Source organism: Bremia lactucae, linkage group LG16 (genome assembly GCF_004359215.1).
Source record: "Bremia lactucae strain SF5 linkage group LG16, whole genome shotgun sequence".
Taxonomy (NCBI): Eukaryota; Oomycota; class Peronosporomycetes; order Peronosporales; family Peronosporaceae; genus Bremia; species Bremia lactucae.
Window position 1 is genome coordinate 99,936 of NC_090625.1, and position 7,320 is coordinate 107,255.

Consider the following 7,320-nt stretch of genomic DNA (forward strand, 5'->3'; position numbering starts at 1 on the left):
GACTGAAGATCAAGAAGAAACAAGGCAGTGAAGAAGATTTCGAGATCTGTGAAGGGTGTATCATGGGCAAAGCTACCGTCAAGACGTTTCCAAAAACACCCTACGGACACGTGAAAACGAAGAAGCTGTTGGAGTTGGTCCACAGTGACGTGATGGGACCTATGGAAACGAAGTCTCAAGGAGGATCAAGATTCGTGGTGACATTCATCGATGATTTTTCAAGATATTTAGTCGCATACTATATCGAAAACAAGTCGGAAGTGGCAGATCGCTTCATTGAGTACAAGGCACTTATGGAGAACCAACTGTCCAAGAAGATCAAGTGTATCAGGACGGACAACGGAACGGAATACGTCAACAGACGTTTCTCTGGTATGTGTCGAAAATTTGGTATCATTCACCAAACGACGGTACCATATTCACCACAACAGAATGGGCTGGCCGAACGCATGAACCGGACACTGACAGAGCGAGCCAGTGGAATGATCAGTCATATGCAAGTGGACAAGATTTGGCGGGCTGAGGCAATGAACACATCTGTCTATGTGACAAACCGAGTTCCGTATGCCAGTCACCCGACAACAACTCCATACGAGTTTATTTTCGGGAAGAAACCTGACCTCTCTGAGATGTGTGTATTTGGATCAAGGGGATATGCACATGTTGACAAGTCGAAGAGGACCAAGATGACCAAGAAAGCAATTCGATGCATTTTCCTAGGGTACTCTGACCAAGTCAAGGGGTTTCGAGTATGGGATGAAGATGCCAAGAGAGTGACGTATACGAGATCGGCTACTTTCGATGAAAGACCACCACTTCAGTACGTACAACAGTACAGCAGATCAAGTGACCGAAAGATTCGTGCTGCTCATGATGAAGACGTTGTCTCTATAAATCAAGAGAATTTTCAAGAAACGGAAGACGTGGACATGGACGTGGATAACGGTCCAGATCCACAAGAAGAGAGTAACGTACAAGATGGATGTACGACAACGATGGTGTTACCATCTGGATGCAACAACGAGATGCATGGACACATGGGAAATCATGTTGAGGACCCCATGTTTGAGATTGATGATGTGACAATGATTGAAGAAGATCAAGAAGCAGCTGAAGAAGTGTCAAGGCAAGGGCAGATGGTGATACGACCAAGTCGACGGACAAGCTTTCGACGTCCCGAAGACACAGCGATTGTTCCATTTGAATCGGTTCCAAATGGACAATCTCAAGCGCTAGGACCTGTAAGTGGTACAGGTGGAGACTTTAATCACGGAGCAGATAATTGTCAAGAAAGAGGCACGAAGAGACTGCGTATTGGGTACGAACAAGCTTGTTCAGCGTTCGAGACCCCAGTGACATATGAAGAGGCTCTTAGGTCACCTCATCGCGATGATTGGAACAAGGCCATACAAGCTGAGCTTTAGGCACTACAAGATAAGAACACCTGGACGATACAAACGCAGCGGCCAAGGCAGAAGGTGATCGGAACCAAGTGGGTTTTTGCGATTAAACGGAACGAAAATGGTGAAATTGAACGATACAAGGCACGTCTCGTAGCACTTGGCTACAGGCAGACGTATGGAATTAATTACATGGAGACATATTCACCGGTGGCGAACCTCAACTCAATTCGAGTATTTTTGGCGGTGTGTTGCCAAAAGGGAATGCTTATCCATCAATATGATGTCGACACTGCATTCCTATATGGCATTTTGGAAGAAGAGGTATACGTATACCCTCCTCTAGGAGTTAGTGCAGGACGTGACCAAGTGTTCAAGTTGAATCGCAGCCTGTATGGGCTAAAACAAGCGGCAGCAACATGGTACAAGACAATTTCGTGCGTTTTTGTAGATACGGGGTTCACCTCATGCGCGGCAGACTCATGCATTTTCGTCAAAGAGACCAAAGGCTCGTGGATTTTCGCTGCATTATATGTGGACGATCTTCTAATTGGAGCTGATTCTACAGGTGCTATGGATGATGTGGCAGAGCAACTATCAAGTCGTTTCCAGATGAAGATACTTGGTAGCGTTCGATACGTTCTCGGAATCGAAGTCAAGTACCTGCGTGAAAAACGAAGACTGAACATCAGCCAAGGATCGTGTATAACAAGAATGGTCGAGAAGTTCAATCAAGTTGATGCGAAAACAGTGTCAAATCCAAGTGTTGAAGGTCAAGCGATGATCAAGATGGACAAAATTGACACAAGAATGAAGAATCGACCGTATCGGTCGTTAGTGGGGTCGCTGTTGTATGTGGCAACAGGAACAAGACCAGATATTGCGTATGTAGTATGTCAACTAAGTCGCCATTTGGAATTTCCGCACGAAGAGCATTGGAATGCTGCGATTCGAGTTTTGCGGTACCTGAAGACAACGAAGAGCAAAGGTATTTGCTACGAAGGAGTTTCTGGCGATCTTCAGCTGAGTGCGTACACGGATGCGGACTGGGCAAGTAACAAGTGCAATCGCAGATCGACTTCAGGAGTTCTAGTGATAATTGATGGCGCACCTGTGATTTTTAAGTCGAAGATGCAGCAGAGCGTGGCGCTAAGCACGGCAGAAGCAGAGTATATGGCTCTTTCGTTATGTGTACAGGAGGTATTGTGGACAAGAAGTCTACTCAAGGAGATGCAAGTGCAGATTAATTACGCGGTTACGATTCATGAAGACAACCAGAGTGCAATCGCTATCGCTAAGAACGACGGCTATCAAAGTCGAGCGAAGCACATCGACATCAGGTACCATTTTGTGCGTGAACAAGTGAAGGACAAGATTATTGAGCTGCAGTATACTGAAACCAAGTCACAGCTGGCTGATTTTCTGACCAAACCGATTTCGACGAAGAAGTTCGAGTCACTGCTGGACAAAGCGAAGATCAGAGACTTCTAGTCGAGGGGGAGTATTGGTAAGCATGTTGGTTACTGATACTAATGTCTATAGGGCACGGACGACACTACATGATTGTGTGTAACGATGGGATCGACTCATCGTTGTGTTACTAGACTTAGAGTAGTACGACAAGACGAACTAAGGACCTAGCTAGATGATAATTCACTTTTCATTTTACCTTCTTCTAAGTGTTTCTTCCCTACATCGCCCTTGGCTGTTTTCAAACCTCTAAAATCATCAAGGAAGAAACAGCTGTCGAGCTAGAGCTACTTCAACCCGAACAGGACGCACTGGCTGCAACGTGTACTAGTGAGACAAGTTCTTTCTATAAAGATGTTCACACAATGCTCGCGCCAACAGGTCCGCCCTGGGAAGATGCGATTGCTTCCCATACAGGGCAATCTTCATGGCAGTAACTGACTTCCTTAATGCGAAGGCCATGTTCTACACAGGCCTGACGCAGCTACGCTACGATATGGCTCTCGAACAAGTCATCATAAATCGTACGAAGGCTGCCAAGGAAGCCAAACGAGCCTCAGCCATGGAACTCGACTCCGAGACTCCATTAGCTACCTCCGTTCAGGACTTGTGGTACGGTCGTTAAGTTTGACTGCACAAGATCACAGTGTAATTACTAACCACACTGTGGAGTCAGTTGCCAGCGGCTCTGCGAATGCACAGGCAGCGCCGAAGGTCCACCACTCGAACAAGCCGAGTGGATTTAGACATGAATGTACGCCTAGCAGGCGACATTCAAGGAAAATGCCGGTTGTCTAAAATGGACAACACGATGTTCCTTGGTCGAGTAGAGAGTCGACTGTAAAGGACCCGACTCCCAGAGCATCCTACTTGGAGTGCTCACTGCTGTGTACGGGATGTCCCGTTCACGCATAAGGATCTGACGAAATCCATCCATCAGATCCATAGACGAAAAGATGGTACTCTTAGGCATACCTTCTATGATTACGTCTTTTCTAGGTATCGGCGTTTGATTCGGTACCGTTGCAGTATTCTATTTATTGAATGCGTACACTATCCGCCACCCTCTTTTGGCCTTTCGCACACAGAAGGTCGGAGAGCTTTGTGGGGAGGTTGACTTTCTTACACGGACCGCTTTTGATTGATTGATAAAGAATTTATCGATCGCAAGTACTTCTTCACGAGGCAGTGGCCACTTAGTACTTCGAGCATGGCAAGTAATGTCACGGGGGCTTAGTAACGCCCCTGCAACATTCAACTGATGCGTAACGGATCTGTTGAGTTCGGTGCGAGAATTCGCACCGGTTTTTGATGGTCTATTCGTCCATAGCCGGGCCATGGACATAAGACAGAAGTGGACGTTCATAAAACTCACGTTCGTCAGGTTCTTACACTTATGCGAAAGCATTTGTTATATGCAAATCTCAAGAAATGTGACGATGCACACGACGTGTGCCCCGATCCCGAAAAGATCAAGGCAATCACCGACTGGCCAGTTCTAGTTTATGTTGCGGGACTTAGAAAGTTCCTTGGGCTAGCGGCGTACTTTTTTAAGTATGCGAACGCATCCTACGTGGCAATTCTATTGTGTACGCATTGCCTCTGCGATGCAGTACATGGAAGGGCCCAATGAAGTTGAGTAGTAATTTACTGCTACCTACGTTAGTGACTTCACGCTTAGGTAAGTCTGCCGTAGAGAGTAGTACTAGGTCATTCATTTTAAACGAAAGAACATTTGCTGTTCCCTGTTTGTCTGCGCTCCGTTTCGGACGGTCCAGTGCGTTGGCAATGAAATCTTATACGAAACGGATTAGTGATTCTCGATCCAGTAGAAATTCCTCTGCTGACTCATTTGTTTTGTCTGTCCAGTGCACTGCCATGAGATATTTCTCATCTTCGATGTCGATTGCTTCGACATCGACATCCCTCGCATCGTTGTTAGCTTCGATGCGGGATGAGCATTAGCCAGAAATGGTTTTGCTCGTGCGAATCCACCCAACCCCTTAAATTAGAGGATCCCTCTAATTGGGTGGATATGCGTGGATGGCGTAAGACATTCACGAAGAAAGGTGTATGCGTTGTAGACGAATGTACCGAATAGTTGATGACGAATTTGACCATCGGTAAAAACTCGCTCCGATTCGGATACGATTAGACATAAACTCGAAGTATCTCTTCGCGGACGCAGTTTACGCGTTCCGTCTGACCATCTGTCTCTGAGTGATCAGAAGTTGGCATAGTCAGCCGTTCCGAGAGATTGGACCCGAATTGCCAAAACTCGACCGTAAACCGTGGATCTCTATTTTGAGACTAGTGCACGGGGTAAACGTGGAGTATAAATATCGCATCGATAAAGACACGGGAACAACCCGAAGCCGTGATCAACTCTGGTACTGCAACAAGATGAACCATCTTGCTGAATCTGTCTACAAAAATAAGGATTCCGTTGTTTTTGTGATCGTCTACATAAATAGTCCATATATACGGACTGCCAACATTCTGCCGGAAGTGGTAGAGGTTGGAGAGGTGCACGGGATGAAGGGCTAGGCATGACCAGTTGATACACCTTGAAAGCACGAATGTACTTGCGCACGAACCGATGCTGGTGGGGCCAGTCAAAATCGCGACTTACTGTGAGATAAGTGTTCTCACGTCCACGATTCCTGCTTGTTGGTGCATCGGAAAGCGCGAATCATTGTGAGTTGGGACGACGACACATTTAGTGTCGCCGGCAACGGCTGTGTAATACATTAAGCCGTTGCGTGTTGTGTATCGATTGGATGACGATCGATTTAAGGCCGGTAAATCTTTTGAAGGTTTGTCGGATGGATTCATTAGATGATCCACTAAACGCAGAAGGTCCTTATCTTCTGCGTAGGCTTTCTTTATATCATCAAACAAGGTTGATGACGGAACACTTGATATAAGTGTTGCAACAGTGGGATTATTTTCACTGTTGGAATGCGCAGCCGGCTCGAAATCGGGTCGGCGTGATAACGCATTAGCGACGACATTAAGTCGTTCTGGTTTATATTCCACGGAGAAATCACACTCCGCAAAGAACGATAGCCACCTCGCGATTCTATGCGAGAGGTGTGAGGTGTTAACGGCCGTGCGTAATGACGCATGGTCCGACTGTACGATGAGTGGTCTATCTCCGAGGAGATGGACCCTAAATTTAGCCAGTGCATATTTCATGGCAAGGAGTTTCTTGTCATGCACTGAGTAATTGCGTTCAGCTGGTTGTAGCTGACGCGATTGGTAACAGACGACGCGCTCCTCGCCGTCTGTATCGTATTGCATTAACGCGCAGCCGATTGCGAAATTGCTGGCGTCACAGACCACATGGAATGGCCTGTCTTGATCTGCAATCGCCAAGATGGGCGTTGCATCAAGCTTTGCTTGGTACCTTTAAACGAACGCTGACAATCAGCGTTCCATAACCATTTCTCGTCTTTTTTCAAGAGACGAGAGAGATGAACTGTGATCTCTGCATAATTGCGGGAGTACTTGTGCAAGCACGCCGCTAATACAAGGAGCTTTCTAAGTCCCTTGACATCGACTGGAACTGGTTAGTCGGTAATTGCCATGATCTTTTCGGGATCAGGCGCACGCCGTGTTTACCGACGATGCACCCAAGAAGTGGTATTTCGCTTGCAGCAAATATTTACTTCTTAAGATTTGCATACAACTTATGCTTTCGCATAAGTGTAAGAACTTGACGAACGTGAGTTTTATGAACTTCCACGTCCGTCTTTCTGTCCATGGCTCGGCTATGGACGAATGCATCGTCAAAATAACTCTGGCCGACTTCTCGCTACGGTCTTAACAGAGTCGTTACGCATCTCTAGAATGTTGCAGGAGCGTTACTAAGCCCCTGTGGCATTACTAGCGATTCCCAGAGCATCCTGCTGGGAGTGCTCACTGCTGTGTACTGGATGTCCCGCTCACGCATAACGATCTGATAATTCCCATCCATCAATTCATAGACGAAAAGATGGTACTCTTAGACATAACATCTATGATTACGTCTTTTCTAGGTATCGGCGTTTGATTCGGTACCGTTGCAGCATTCAGTTTATTGAATGCGTGCACTATCCGCCACCCTCCTGTGGCCTTCCGTACACAGAAGGTCGGAGAGCTATGTGGGGAGGTTGACTCCCTCACATGACCCGCTTTTAATCGATTGATAAAAAAATTATCGATCGCAAGTACTTGTTCACGAGGCAGTGGCCACTGCTTCATGACTCAGTACTTCGAGCCCGGTTTGAGCTTGATCTCATGTCGAGTGCCTTTATCCTTAGGCTACTCGCATGGAACTGTTTCAGGATATACCCCTGAATTCAATCAAAACCTTATATAAAGGATTTGTCGTAAGTGACTCCCAGGATTGAGTAGTATATCTCATCCGAGTCTTCACATCGAGGACACTTTCGTCCATCGATGAGCT